General features: G+C 41.8%; 1 protein-coding gene across 3 annotated transcripts in view; it reads right to left on the bottom strand.

Moving 5' to 3' along the window:
* Positions 1 to 16,458, bottom strand: part of EMB2369 (tRNA synthetase class I (I, L, M and V) family protein) — a 279,373-nt gene that overhangs the window by 139,633 nt on the left and 123,282 nt on the right. The gene's annotated exons all lie outside the window — the stretch shown is intronic.

The following is a 16,458-nucleotide window of genomic DNA, read 5'->3' as shown; positions in this document are numbered from 1 at the left end:
TCAGACAAAGAAGCACCTCAATTTTAGGTGCCCCCATACTACGAGATTAGAGGATGCTACCACTGCCTCTATAGAAGTTCAGGAGGATCCCTCTCTACCTTCTTTCGGTATCCTGACAAGAGATGCCCAGCCCGCTTCCTCAAAGAGATATTCAGGAACAGATCTCAGATCCTACATACCCTGCCTCACTCGGGGATGACTCAAATGATCACATCATACTTCCAAGTTGATCTGACTGATTGAAGCAACAGGAGACAAGCTGAGTTCCAGAGTATTTCAGATAGTAGAACAGTGAGACCTCGGGTCTCCCCTCAGCCCCACCTTTTGGGAGGCCAACCAGTATCCTTGAGATCGTTGCAGAGGTGTTGAGCAGCACAGCGTTTCACTCACACCCAAAGCGTCAGAGGGATTAGTTCCAGACAGTTCCCGAGCAGGGCACCCTCCCCTCCCTGACAGATTCCTCCCCACGCTAGCGGAACAGCCAAAGACTTTTCTAGAGCTTCTTTCCTTTGGCCTCGGATGTTAGGAGTATCCCTCATTTGTACATCCCCCCCAAGATCATGCAGATAGACACCTTGCTGGATCCAGAGGACTCTGATAGCGAGCCAGCACCACTATCGCTCCCATCATCACCGACTATCAAACTCAGGCATTCTTGACATCATCAACCTCCAACCCTAGTCATATTCACTTAGTCTTCTACGTCATCGGGGGCATTTGATTTGGTTATATACATGTTCTTCAAGATGTCTTATTGTTCTATCTTTCTTTACTTCATTTCATCCTAGTTTTAGCTTTCGCATTTTCTAGGAGTTTTGTTGCACTCCCACATTGCACTTGTACTGGATGCATCTCTCAGTCCCATTGACCTACTTTTGTGTTCATCCATTGGACATTAATAAAATTATCTTATCTTATTACTCTTTCAAAGTTTCAGCTTTTAGGTTCTAAGTCACTTTTGCACTTCCACTTCTTATCACTACTGATGTACTTTTTGAGTCCCACAAACCAACTTTTTTGGTCATTTGTCGACATTAACAATATTATCTTATCTTACTATCTGTCACTCTCATGTTGCATGTGACACATTATTAGATGCTTGCTATAAATATTCAAGTGCCTCAAAACACAATTTCCAAAAGACAGCGATTCACTAAAATTCAAAGGCTTGGAAGAAGACCACTACATGGCACTCAGAAAAACAAATGGATTCATGAAGAAAATGGGAAAAAAATAATTCCCACAAATATGCCAGATGGTAAGGTAAACACTATACACAATGCTTTATATATTTGTTGTCTTATGATCAATTTGCACTATGTGAGTATTGTTACCACTCAAACCAGCAGGGGACCTAAAAGGGGTTCCCAAGAGGGCAACTGCTAGGTTAAGGGAAACGGTAGAGGCTTAGCCCATTGTAATTTGTCACCACAGTTAAGTCTCCCTACTCTTTACAGACTTTCACCAATGGGAGGAGTCCCTATAGTGTAGGAATCACTTGTAAAGTATATGTCAATGGATAGGTGGAAAGTGACCTTGGAAACCTTTTCCCAGGGATGGAGTGAAGAATGGAACTTACTTGCTCTTTAAGCAAGGGACTTGATCCTCTAGGGGTAAGGGGTGAGAATTGGAGGGTTGAGGGAGAAGGAATAGGCTTATAGACAAGGTTCGCAATCCCTATAATCCTTGGGAAACTTGGATTCTCAAATGGTCCTTGACAAATAATCTTTATTGAGAAGTGGGACCACACAAGGCCAAGTGGACCCCACCTAGGCTTGGGGGTGGAATGCAGCAACCAATGATGTTTCTATCCTGGACAAGGTGAAGGGAAGGGACCAAACAAGAATATTTACTTCAAAAAGTTGAATTGATCCTATTGAGGTCTAGCCTTGGGGATGCTTAGGCAAAATTCGATCCTAGAGCTAGGGCTTGGGATTCCACCGTTACAATTGCCCCAAATTTGGAGGAAAGGGAGGGGACCCACTAGCGCAGTAGCTTGTAGGAGATCGAAGCTTTTCCTTGGGTCAATTCCCAAGAAATTGATGCCCTAGGTGACCTTTGAGGGCTAGACCTGGGAAACATTGGTAAAAGGTGAGAAGGTGAAGGAGATGACCACCCTTTTTAGGGATCAGTTCCTAATTCACTTGGGGATATGGAGTCAAGGATGATGATGAGTAAGAACTTGGTTTCTTGATCAAGGAGACCCGGAAAGTCAGCTTCATCCAATGTTGAGAGAAAAGAAAAGTGACCTTCAAGCATTTATACTTCAAAGCAAATGATGCAATCTTATCGAGACAAATAATCTTGAGGAAATTTCATTCATATAACATTGGCCCATACATTAAATTAGCTAAAACATGCTTAATTCCACATTTCAATTATGCAGCAACTAGCCCTAATTTTAGCAGTATGCAGCAACAAGAATAACAATGTTAAAATTTACTTACAACATTATAGAGTATATCCAACCAACATTTCGTTTGCAAAACAAAGCTCCAAGACAAGAAAAATAGCCCAAATCCATACATCAAAATTCATCCATCTCCAAAAATATCCCCCAAGGAAAAATGTGAAATTCTTTATGATTAGAGAGATCCCTAGTCAAGTGATGATGGTCCAAATGAATGTATCTAACATCAATATATAGCCTACTAAGGAGTCTAAATTATCCTATGGGCCTACATTAGCCCTTAATGATAAAATAATGTGCAAATAAAACCCTTATTTGTGACAAACCATCACAAGTGGAAAAATAAGCCTCACAAGGGACCAAATAATAATATGTACATGTCGTGGCGCCCTCCAAAGCAGGGTTGTAGGGGAGCACCCTCCCTCACGCTCCCGCTCCCAATTCGCGCTCTGGGCGGGACTGACTCGGTAGCGAGTCAGAAGCGCGCTCCCGAAATGGCTCCCAAAGAGGAAGTGATTTCGGGAGTGCGCTCCCGGTGAAAAAAATGCTCCCTGTTTTTCGCGAGCGTTTAGTCATTTTGCAATTATTTTTATAGTAGTATTCCAAATGCACTGTTTTTTTCAAATAAACAAATAAGTTTTGAGTGGGGCAGCCTAATGATCAATCCTATGGCCCTAGTATTTAACATTGCCATGAAATGACTCAGGATGTTTGAGAGTGGTTCCGACCTCATTGGATTTCATATGGACAAAGTAGAATTTTAGATTTCATTCAAAATCCAACGACTTATCAGTTTTTCAGGATTTCAGGAATGGGGGGATTGCAATTTTTCCATTGGATTTTGTCATCTATTAGGTTATGGAACTTGTATTTAATCAAGAGCACCAATCCCCGGATGCGGGTGCCACCTCGCATAGCCAGGAAGGGCCACTTGCCACGGCCGATAGGACACGCGACGGACGGAGTTCTTTAAGGCTCCTCGCCGCCACCTCCCTTCGCCAAGCAATGCAGCACACCAGCCTTTATGAAGGCGCAGGGACCATAGCTGAGGTTGATGGCCGCATTCAATGCGGGAGAACTTCGAAGGAATGAAGGGGACGATAAGAAATGCGATTTGGGGGCAGTTGATACCCAAAGCTATGGTGTTCATGCTCAGCATTCTGAGAATTCCGGGGTTATTGTGGAATTGGGGGAGGCTGGCCGACTGCTGGTCCTCCCTGGTTCATGCCTGCATTCATTTGTTTGCTACCCTGAGCCGAATTGGAAGGGAACTCTGTCTGAGGAAGAGGTTACTGGAAGAATGGTGCGGGAGAGAATGCCATGTCGTAGAGGCAGAGGCTCAGGGCGAGCCAGATCCTCTCGCGGGCCTGCAGCTGACTCACATCACCACTGCTGCTGCTGTTACTGCCATCGACGTGTGGGAGCTCCTCATGTGCAGGCTAGCCAATTTGTGGAAGCTGGAGGGTCCAACAATGGCGAGCCAAGGCTACCTGCGTTTGGCTCTGTCATCTTCACACTGGGCAATTCCAGAGAAAATTTGGGTATCAATGCCCACATATCTGTGTTATTCACCAGGATCCCGGAGGAGAATGAGGATGGCTTGCCTCGGCCACCTGCAATGGAAAATCCCTTGGACAACGAAGGGGGAATTCCCCTGGAGCAAGAAGGAAGATTGCCTCAGGCTCTGGCGGAAGATTGTCGGGTTGTTGACAAAGGTAAGAGGCCAATGGGTGAGGCTTCAAGCTCAAGGGGCACTGCACCGCGGGAGCACGACCACCCATCCAGCCATTTGCGCGAACCTGAATTGCCAGCCTTCATGGACGGCTTACCAGAAGGACATGGTTGGGCTTGGATTCGTGAGGCTGAGCCAGAGGACGAGCCGGAGGAAGACGCGACCGAGGATTAGGCCCAAGTGGCTCTCCCGCATTCTGCCTGGACGCGTGTGGGATCGTGGTCGGTTCTGTTATCTCTCCTGTTGTCTTGTGTCTTTCTAGTGTTTTCTGTTCAATGATGTTTCTGGGTCTTATGTGTCTACCGCTGTCACTTGTTTTCTCTTCCGTTACGGATAGTAGCTTTTTTGTTTTGGGCCATAACCACATGCCCTGTATCCAATTGGCAAACTCTGCCCCTGCGTGGGTTTCACAGAGATGTTTAGGGACTTTTTGTTGGTGGTTTTTACAGAGATGTTTAGGCACCTTTTGTTGGTGGGTTTTACAGAGATGTAATGGTTTTTGGGACTATGTCACAGCTGCCCATGGAGCCACTCACGGACATGGGCAGCAAGAAATCTCGAATGTAAAGTTTCAGCTGTAAATATTAATACAAAAGTAGGTAGTGTTGCTTAGAAAAAAAAAATCAAGAGCACCAATCCCTCTATGCACCTTGATGTAAGTGACATTGGTTGTCGAACACCTCTATCATAACCCTCCTAAAAATGTACAGATCACTCAAACAAAATATTGACTTGACATGCTATGTTTTTTCTATCTTATGTTAATGCTTAGAGGGTGATATTAGTGACAAAGATCCCTATACAGATCCAGAGCTAATGACAAAGATACCTTTGGATATTAATGCTTAGAGGGTGATATTAATGACAAAGATCTTGATTTTCCAACAAGAATAAAACATTAGACATTTCTCGTGGCGGAAAGAGGCCTAAGTATTAACAATAGATAATAGATTTACTTGTCTTTTCTAGTTTCTAGTAGTTTTTATAACTATTGACTCTTTCATATTTATTATGATATTTTTTGTAAACAATATATGACAATTTAAGTTTGAAGTTTGAAGTTGGCAATTTTAACTAATTAGTAATCAATTATGAATATGACGCTTCATGAAAGTTGAAAGTTGTTTCATTTCATTTCATTTTATAACATTTCATTTCATTTTATATATTATTTGTTGTAATGGTTACACTTAGCTTACAAGTACAACTTTGGTGATCAATGATGATAAATGTTATATATTGAATTTTGAAAGCTTGAAACTTTAAGATTGATGAATCATGAGACTCAATATGTTGTATGTTACTAACTTGTGGGCATGGTTGAAGAAGATTATAAGTTCTAGATGATTGTTGTTATATGGTTCAATCTATGTTTTTTATGTTTTTTATATCTAATTCATCATTCTACATGCTTTTGTTGACATATATGCATCAAAAAAAAAATATATATATATATATATATATATATATATATTATATAAAAAACACTCCTGAAATCGCTCCCAAACCGGGAGCTTCTGAAAATGTCGCTCCCACTCCCGCTCCCAAGTAACCTTGCTCCAAAGGCCTAATAATGTCCTGAAGTGCCATACTAAGGAATAAATTTCTTGGAATATGATGGACAAGGGGGTGGCCCCTTGTTCTCTAATTAGTAGACCTGTGGTGCTCCTAGTGGGTCTGAGGGCACATAAATGACCCCATGGATCTCCATATGATTCAGAGATGCATGTACATCCTCTACAAGGGTCCGAGTGGTAGAATGAATGTGGCCATGACGTCGTACAAGTCCTAGGACACCTACCAAGAGTGTGGGGCTCCTGCGGGAGCCTACTGGGCATAATGTATCAAGCATATCACCATCATCCCAAAAGTGGATCGCTAGTAGTCTCTTAACATTGATGAAGATCCGCAGAGTGTTGTCTGCTGTTGTGGAGGCCAATGGCTCTCAATGCACACCCTACATGTGCCAATGTAGACCTCTGGGGGTTAGGATCTCGTATAGGGAGACCAAACCCAAATGGAAACCATCTGTAATCCTGCATAAGATCCAATCTGTCCCCTAGGCTTCCAATACAACAAGTCACTAAAATAATCGTGTAAAAGAGTTTACAAACCATGGATAACAAACTAGGCACTTCATAATGGCATGCCTTCCGTAGTGGGCTTTGGCCTGTGCTAGTGTCTCCAAGCTTCAAAGGGGGTTAACCAAGTACCTTATTAAGTGGTTTCAGCCCTTAAAGGGGATAGTATGTCCAAGGTACATCCCTCTAAAGGGGGTGGCAACTAATAAATAAGTGGAATGGAGTCGGGAATGAGAGGGGCAATCCTGGGCCACATATTGGGGTATAGGTGTAGCTAGATAAGGGGAAGCCCACACCTAGGTGTGTAATGTGTAGAAGGGAGAAATCGTGGTACATGAGGTGCCTCGGCCTTGATTTTTCCACCCTTCTTTATATGCATTTTGCCTTCTATGAAGTTTCATTAATTAACTGCTCGAGGCTCAAAGGACAAGAGCATGATGTGTAAGACATAGCAGTGATTACTCCCTTTTAAGTAAGGCGATTCATTGCCCTCCAAGGGTTAGTGCAATTATGGGTTCCTGAATGACAAAGGAGGCTCATCTAAGGCCTATGGAACTAGAGTGATGACCATGGATTTGGGTAGAGCTCATGTATTGGCTTTTGCCCACGTGCTAATTATTTTGTCTCGGCAATATTTTGCATTTTGTGGTACAATTTTCTATTAAATGTGGCCAATTGCTTTTTTTCTTTTTCTTTTAACTGCTTCAACCTCTGGGGCATCATTCCAGGCCTGACCCAAGGTGGGGGCAAGGGGATGGGGGGTTGGCCATATGTGGATCCAGAATGCAAATGTGGACCCAGATGGGAGAAATGATGAATGGGGTATAGTGAGTGGAAAGGGAGTAATATATGCGGACAAAGGAGTGGGACCAAGCACCCAAAGTCGGGGTTTCCCAAGTAGTACCACCCTAGAACCAAATGGTCAATAAAGGAGATCCCACGGGACTAAGATCCAAGGGAAACATCCAAAAGAGATCAAGGGGACAAGAGCACAAACTAAGCCCACCCTTTTCGCCAAATCCCACCATCATCCATACCCAGAAGTATCCATGATAAGTAAGCCCAATACTCAATTACAAAATGACAAGACATACATTTAGATTCAGGAGACCCACCTTCAAACATACAATCAATACAGGTGGGTGAGGGACCACATCGCTGGTTCAGGTGGCAAAGAAATGGCAAAACAAGCTAGTAGAAGGTTGCAAGGGGCTGCTGGCTGGGGTTCATCATGGAGAAAAAATTGTCCTAGGGATATCACCCACAAAGTGGTGGGTAACATCTGGCTCCTGCTAGGACGTGACCTCTCGAAGACGTGGACGAGGCTGCTTGAACAAGAGGTTGCAGAAACTCCAGCAGTCTCTTGGTCACCGTAGACCTGTTACCTACACATGTCAAAGATCAAAACCACGAGGCAGCATGTTTTTCACGATGTCTTATGATCACCCATGCTTAATGTCAACCCATAAACCAACAAGAAATAAAATATGCAAATATGCATCTATCTACCATGAGAAAAATCAGATGATGTTATTTCTAATGAAAAAATCAGCATGCGATGCATCCTACTCTACCATGCATATAATGTCAAATGCTAGGTAAGATCATAGACCCAATGCAAGCAACGTGTCAATTGATCAATACAAGAATGCATGCTTCCATGATTATTTTTGCAATGGACTCGACAATATAAATGGAAATAATGATGCGAGGAGTTATGGGGGTGGGAGGTAGGAAAACAGGAGAACCATATTACAGAGAAAGGAACCTTGTAAGAAGGGAAAGACATCAACCGAGAAGATTGACTTTTGTCTTCTAACCAGGAGATAGAAATGAATCTTTGATGAAGAGTTGTCTCAAGCCTATCACCCTTTAGGTACGATAGATTGGATGTCTCGAATGTATTGAGGATGATATTATTTTGGTCATTAGGAAAACAAGAAATGGACTCATCATTGTATTTGGGGAAAAACCATGGTTCTTGATTCTTCATAGGAGAAAGCGGCTCTTCATCAAGACTAAGAGAATGAAAATCATCACAAACCTCTATTTCCAAGGTAGGGGAGGAAGGCTCAGACATGAAGAAAAAACCTTTATCGGGGACATGGCTTAAGGGAGCATCTTCCTCAATTTTTTCTATATTAGAGTCATCAAAATTTCCCACAATCTTGGAAGGCTCTCCTTTCATTAAATCATCTTGGAACATAAAGAAGATACCTTTCCAATCACTAGGAAGGAATTCATAAGGACCAACATTGTTATTCAGAAGGGGCAGAGCATTTTCTTCTTCCCTGAGCTCATTCCTATGGACTTGAGAAACCATGGGGTCTTCATTTCTATAATCATACCCAATTCTCCAATCAACAACCCAAAATTCACTCGCAAATTCTTCGATTATTTGATTGTCATGACTTTCCTCAGATTCCTCCAATTCTTCACTATATATTTGGTGTTGGTTAGGATTCCATTCATTCTCTTCTTTGGATAATTTACTGTATGATTTTGATAAAACTTCTCAAGAAGAAGGTCATTAGTAGGACTTTCTTTATATTCACTCTTCGTGTTACAAAGCCTTTCCGATTGCTCACAATAGTGGGGGAAAATATCTTGGGAGTTATATGTGGCCATTAGTTTCCTACAAGACTTTTCATATTCCATCATCCATTCTTGCAATGTTTGAGGGCTCTCAGGGTTGAGATTTTCCTCATTGTCCTTATAGGATATGCTTTCCAATTCATGAGTCTCTCCCTTGGCATTATTATTAAAGTACGCATCAATAAGAGGCACTTCTTCAAACATAAAACCATATTCAATGACTTCCTATTCTCGAAGGGCCAAATCTAACATTTGGGATATGTCTTCATGAGATTGGAAACTCGGCCCTTCATGCAACAAGAACTGCGCAGTGGACATTGGAAGAGAAGGAAAGCTTTTAGGTTTACATGATTCAAGCCAATCAATACTTGGGGCAATGGATAGGACAAACAATTCCATTTGGTCACAAGGTTGAGTTAAATTTTGCTTTGAACGGTACCTTAAGAACCTTACCACGTGCTTGCCTGTGGAATGTGGATCCCCATCGAACATTGACATATTCTTCATGGGTTTCGATGAAGGGTATCTTGGGGTCCCTGTCATATCTATGGCGGGAAAATATGTGGTCAACATGTTGTTGGGTCCTTAATGACATGGGAGTCACCAGGGTGAATGAAATTGCCTTAACAAATGCTTGCTTCACCCTACAAGCATTGACTCTTAAGTTCAATGAAGAACTAGGGCTTCGTTTTTCCAATGGAGTCGCTAATATTGATATGTTAATATGTCGTATGGGGAACAAAAGACATGTTTCGTGTCCCTGGCAACCGCACCAGAAATGTTACCACTCAAACCAGCAAGGGACCTAAAAAGGGTTCCCAAGAGGGCAACTGCTAGGTTAAGGGCAACAGTGGAGGCTTAGTCCACAGTCACCACAGCTAAGTCTCACAGCTCTTTACGAACTTTCACCGATGGGAGGAGTCCCGATAGTGTAGGAATCACTTGTAAAGTATATGTCAATGGATAGGTGCAAAGTGACCCTGGAAACCCTTTCCCAAGCACGGAGTGAAGAATGAAACTTACTTGCTCTTTAAGCAAGGGACTTGGTCCTCCAGGGGTAAGGGGTGAGGATTAGAGGGTTGAGGGAGAAGGAATAGGCTTATAGAAAAGGTTCTCAACCCCTATAATCCTTGGGAAACTTGGATACCCAAATGGCCATTAACAAATAATCTTTATTGAGAAGTGGGACCACACGGGGCCAAGCGGACCCAACCCAGGCTCAAGGATGGAATGCAGCAACCAATGATGTTCCTATTCTGGAAAAGGTGAAGGGTAAGGACCAAACAAGAATATTTACTCCAAAAGGTTGAATTGATCCTGTTAGCCTTGAGGATACCTAGGCAAAATTCGATCCTAGAGCTAGAGCTTGGGATTCATGGAGATTCCACCGTTAGAATTGCCTCAAATTTGGAAGAAAGGTAGGGGACCCACCTGCGTAGTACCCTGTAGGAGATCGAAGTTTTTCCTTGGGTCAAATCCCAAGAAATTGATGCCCTAGGTGACCTTTGACAGCAAGACCTAGGAATAAGTGGTAAAAGGTGAAAAGATGAAGGAGATGACCACCCTTTTTAGGGATCAGTGCCTAGTTCACTTGGGAATATGGAGTCAAGGATGATGATGAGTAAGAACTGGGTTTCTTGATCAAGGAGGCCCAAAAATTTAGCTTCATCCAATGTTGAGAGAAAGAAAAGAAAAGTGACCTTCAAGCATTTATACTTCAAAGCAAATGATGCAATCTTATCGAGACAAATAATCTCTAAGAATTTCATTCATATAACATTGGCCCATACATTAAATTAGCTAAAACATGCTTAATTCCACATTTCAATTATGTAGCAACTAGCCCTAATTTTAGTAGTATGCAGCAACAAGAATAACAACATCAAAATTTACTTACAACGTTATAGAGTATATCCAAGAAGCATTTTGTTTGCAATAAAAAGCTCCAAGACAAGAAAAATAGCCCAAATCCATACATCAAAATTCACCCATCTCCAAAAATATCCTCCAAGGAAAAATGTGAAATTCTCTATGATTAGAGAGAACCCCAGTCAAGTGATGATGATCCAAATGAATGAATCTAACATCAATATATAGCCTCCTAAGGAGTTTAAATCAGCCTATGGGCCTACATTAGCCCCTAATGATAAAATAATGTGCAAATAAAACCCCTATTGGTGACAAACCCACCAAACTAGCTCACAAGTGGGAAAATAAGCCTCACAAGGGGCCAAATAATAATATGTACATGTCGTGGGGCTCCCCAAAGGCCTAATAATGTCCTAAAGTGCCATACTGAAGAATAAATTCCTTGAAATATGATGGACAAGGGGGTGGCCCCTTTTTCTCCAAGTAGTAGACCTGTGGTGCTCCTAGTGGGTCGGAGGACACATAAATGACCCCATGGGTCTCCATATGAATGGGAGATGCTATGGATCCTCTGCAAGGGTCCGAGTGGTCGAATGAATGTTGCCATGACATCGTACAAGTCCTAGGACACCTGCCAAGAGTATGGGACTCCTGTGGGGGCCTGTTGGGCATAATGTACTCAGCATATCACCATCATCCCAAAAGTGGATCGCTAGAAGTCTCTGAGCATTGATGAAGATACGAGGAGTGTTTTCTGCTGCCGTGGAGGCCAATGGCTCTCTATGCACACCATAAATGTGCCAATGTAGACCTCTGGGGTTAGGATCACGTATAGGGAGACCAAACCCAAATGGAAACCACCTGTAATCCTGCATAAGATCCAATCTGTCCCCTAGGCTTCTAGTACAACCAGTCATTAAAATAATCGTGTAAAAGAGTTTACAAACCATGGATAACAAAGTGGGCACTTCATAATGGCATGCCCTTCCATAGTGGGGGTGGCAAGTGATAAATAAGAGGAATGGAGTAAGGAATGAGAGGGTCAATCCTGGGCCACATGTTGGGGCATAGGTGTAGCTAGACGAAGGGAAGCCCACACATGGGTGTGTAATGTGTAGGAGGGAGCAATTGTGGTACATGAGGTGCCATGGCCTTGATTTTTCCACCATTCTTTATATGCCTTTTTCCTTTTATGAATTTTCTTTAATTAACTGCTCGGGGTTCAAAGGACAAGAGGATGATGTGTAAGATATAGCAGTGATTACCCCCTTTTAGGTAAGGCGGTTCATTGCCCTCTGGGGGTTGGGACAATCATGGGTTCTTAAATGATAAAGGAGGCTCATCTAGGGCCTATGGAACCAGGGTGATCACCATGGATTGGGGTAGAGCTCATGTATTGGATTTTGCCTACGTGCTAATTATTTTGTCCCGACCATCTTTTGCATTTTGTGGTACAATTTCCTATTAAATGTGGCCAATTATGCTTTTTTTTCTTTTTCTTTTAACTGCTTCAACCTTTGGGGCATCATTCTAGGCTTAACCCAAGGTGGGGGCAAGGGGATAGGGAGGCTGGCCCTATGTGGAACCAGAATGGAAATGTGGACCTAGGTGGGAGAAATGATGAACAATGTATAGTGAGTGGAAAGGGAGTAATATATGTAGATAAAGGAGTGGGACCACACAACCAAAGTCAGGGTTTCCCAAGTAGTACCACCCTAAAACCAAATGGGCAATAAAGGAGATCCCACGGGACTAAGATCCAAGGGCAACATCCAAAAGAGATCAAGGGGACAAGAGCACAAACTAAGCCCACCCTTTTCGCCAAATCCCCCCATCAATCCATACCCAAAAGTATCCATGATAAGTAAACCCAATACTCAATTACCAAATGAAACGACAGACCTTTAGATTCGGGAGGCCTACCTTCAAACATACGATTAATACAGGTGGGTGAAGGACCACATGGCTCGCTCAGGTGGCAAAGAAATGGCACAATGACTAGTAGACAGCTGCAAGGGGCTGTTAGCTGCCAGCTCAGGTTCATCATGGAGATAAATTTCACCTGGGGATATCACCCACGAAGTGGTGGGTAACAAGTACCATTACAAAGCAAAATTTAAAAATTGAATTTGATGAAAGTTAGTACCTTATGGAACACAAATTAGCATAAAATGGTGGTTGAAAGTGTGAGAAAATAGGATTATATAGATTTTATATTTCAATAGGACCCAACAATCCCTTGCAGTGGAGAACCAAGACAATGAGTTATGGCGCCAGAGCTACAATCATCTAAATTATTGAAATTTGAACCTAATGAAAAGACTTTATATGGTAGTTAGTTTACCTTCTATACAATATATTGTTGAAGAATTTAGGGCAATACATGGCTTAGTGATTCTTCACAGACTTATTGATAACAGTTTGTGTCGTCTTCTTCAAATTCACTTTGTTATGTTAGCGTGTTCTTCAATTATCAAACAGTTATCAAAATAGAAGATCAACAATAGTACAAGTACCAATGTTTTAAAACTCTGACTCGGCTGAGGGTCGAATTTGACTCGGTATCGACTCGGTTAGCTCGATTTCAATGACTCGATCATTGTAAAAATACATTAAATATTTATTTTTTTATAAAAAAACATAATTTTAAAGATTTTCATTCATGTTTCCAAACACACAGCATTAGAATATAGATAGAAGACAACATATGATCAAAGTTGGCTCATGTATATATCCATTATATCAAAATGGCACCCAATGCACTATCCAATACATACATGATGTTGATATAGAGATCAAAACAAAAACACATAACCAAGAAGGCTAGAAATGGCCTCTACAACAAAAGTAAACTCTGACCAATACTATTGGCTACTGCTAGAGGAGCCAAGATCATCTGGATCAACCACTGGATCAAAGTCAGAAAGGGGGCCCCATGGCTCCTCCTCATCATCATCTCCAACTGCATTTGTAGAAGTGGTAGCACTAGCAGCTGAGATAGACGAGATATGCGTTTCTGTCGTGGCTGAGCAAAGAAAGTGCCTGCAACTGGAGGACTTGTTGGCTCTGAGGCTGAGGCTAGTACAAGTGGATCAGGATCTACATTCAACTGAACATAATGTTCGAGTGATGCTATCGTCTGTAATTCATAATCAATATCCTCATCAGAAGCAAACTCTGCTGGATGACTCTCCCCTACCCAATCTGATGTTGGATCAATGTCTTCCAACAAAATGGGATCTAAATCAGGTCTTTTGTTCAACAATTGGTTGTGTCTGAGCCGGGGATTGTATTGGACATAGACTAGATCATTTAACTGTTTTTTATCCAAACGGTTTCTCTTCTTTGTGTGAATCCTCTCAAAGACGGACCAATTGCGCTCACACCCAGTAGCATTGCAAGTTTGACTCAAAATACGAATTGCAAACTTCTGCAATTCAGGACAATGGCTACCAAAAGCCTCCCACCATTGCGTTGCAAAAAACATAGGAGTGTAATGAGTTAGCTCAACAAAATTACAAATTATATCCAACTTTCAAATTATAAATGATTTAAAAAAATAAGTGTTAAGAATTTGACAATTGAAATTTTTGTTTACCTAGCTCATCTGCTTCCCTTGCAATCTTTGCTAGGTTCTTCCCAAAGGTACCTGAGGCATTGCTAAAGGTTGTGACCTGTCGGTGTATCTCCAGCTGATCACACTCCAATGGGATCATGCGATCAATGTAGTCAATCAATCCATCTCTAACCTCCCCCTTCAAAGCTCCTATCTCCTTAGCTTTATAATGATACCGTGGGTTCAAAAAATACCCAGCTACATGTATAGGGTGATGGAGTTGATTGTTCCATTTTTCATCAATGATTGCCCAAATGGGCCCATACTTAGCCACTTTTCCTTGTATGCCCTCTTTATTTGCTCCTTTGCTTGATCCATAGCCTCATAAATGAAGCCCATAGCCAATCCTTCCCCATCCACCAACCGCAACACCTTAACCAGTGGCTCAACAAGCTTCACAATCTCTGCTGCCTTTCTCCAAAATATTTCTTCATTAACTTTCCTTTTCAATTCTTTGCTTTCCTGTTTGTGAGACCACTGGCTTTGATTCCATTCTTCACTGGAAAAAATCTTTTGCAAGTTTCTATGTTGTGAAAGCATAGATTGCAATGTCAAAAAATGAGTAGCAAATCTAATAATGGCAAGCCTAATAATATCCCTACCCCTTGTGTGTTTCCTCATCAAGCTCAAAATCCATGAATGATTGTAGATAAATATTGTTATGCTTTTGGCATGATATACAGTGTTTTTGACCCAATCTAATTTGACAATATCCACAAGCATGAGGTCTATGCAATGTGCAGCACATGGGGTCCAAAAGATGGTTCTTTGTTTTTCCTCTAACAGATTACCAGCAAGAACATAGTTAGAGGCAATATCTGTGATGACTTGAACAACATTAGCCACCCCCACCTCCTCAACAACCTCATCCAATAGCTGAAACAACAATTGTCCATCTTTTACCTTATCAGATGCATCAAGTGATTTTAGAAACATGGTTCCCTGTGGGCAGAAAATAAGAAAGTTTATGATGGTATGGTTTCTTTGATCAGTCCATCCACCTGACATGATGGTACATCCTGTTCTTGCCCGTGAGTTTTTGAAATTTTTCAAATACTCATTAATGGAGGCAATTTCCTTTCGCAAACGATACCCCCTTATCTCATGCATAGTAGGGCCTTTGAAGCCTTTTCTAGGAGCATGTATGGCATCAAACATAGGTTCATAATATGGTGAACGGGAAGCATTGAAGGGAATATCAGCATCATACCACCATCTACATATGTAATCACAAGCAGTCTCCCTTAATTCTTTCTTCCAATGGTCATCTAAAGTGGGCTGCAAAGTTCTACTAGCTTGAGGACCACTTGCATCTGATGGAGAGGAGGGTGTGACAATGAAATAACTTTTGATATTCATATCACCATTCTTTTTCATTTTACCCTTACCCTTTTCTTGAATAGACTCCAAAGAGGGAGGAACATATCGGAAGGGATTGGATGCATTAGTACAAGGGATAGAGGAAGGACCCTGAAACTCAAAATGGGGGTTGGTAGCTAGCATTTTTTGTATATTCATCTTCCTCCCAATTTCAGCCTCTAACTCTTTTTGCCTAGCCTTTTCTTCTTTAAACTTCTCAAAGTTGGCTAACAATTCCTTCCTAATCTCCCCAATTTCATCTGATTCACATGGAGTAATTTGGCCTCTAATCCCTGCCAAGTGTTGTTTCAACCTATTAATGCCCCCAGGACCTTCCTTAATTTTTCTATGGCAAAATTTGCAAGGCATTTGACTATCAACCATTTCAACATATGCCCAAGCAGCATCTCTCACTCTAGGTGCCATTTCTTGACTTGGAAATGAAAGAAAAAAATTGCTTCAATGTTCATTTTTTTCACAAAAAACACTTTTTCAATTTCCAAATTTGCACATAAAAAATAATAAGCAAAAATAGGTTTTTACAAGTGAAAAAAAATACCTCCAGGCACAAACTGCCTCCTCAAGATTACTCCAAGAAACCAACTCCTCAATGCTGCTCCAAATGGCTGCCCAAAAAGCTCCTCACTCCTGCTACAATGCTTGCCCAAGACTCCTCACTGCTACTTCAAAAACAAACTCCACAACTCCTCACAAACTCTCACTCAAATGCATGAGATGGTTGTATGGAAATGAGAGGGGTTGGGTGGGTTTTATAGGGTTTAGGAGAGGGGAATGG

The sequence above is a fragment of the Pinus tabuliformis genome, chromosome X (genome assembly GCF_031772625.1).
Source record: "Pinus tabuliformis cultivar Carrire ecotype Pingquan chromosome X, CPIR1, whole genome shotgun sequence".
NCBI lineage: Eukaryota > Viridiplantae > Streptophyta > Pinopsida > Pinales > Pinaceae > Pinus > Pinus tabuliformis.
This window is presented reverse-complemented; position numbering and strand designations above follow the sequence as displayed.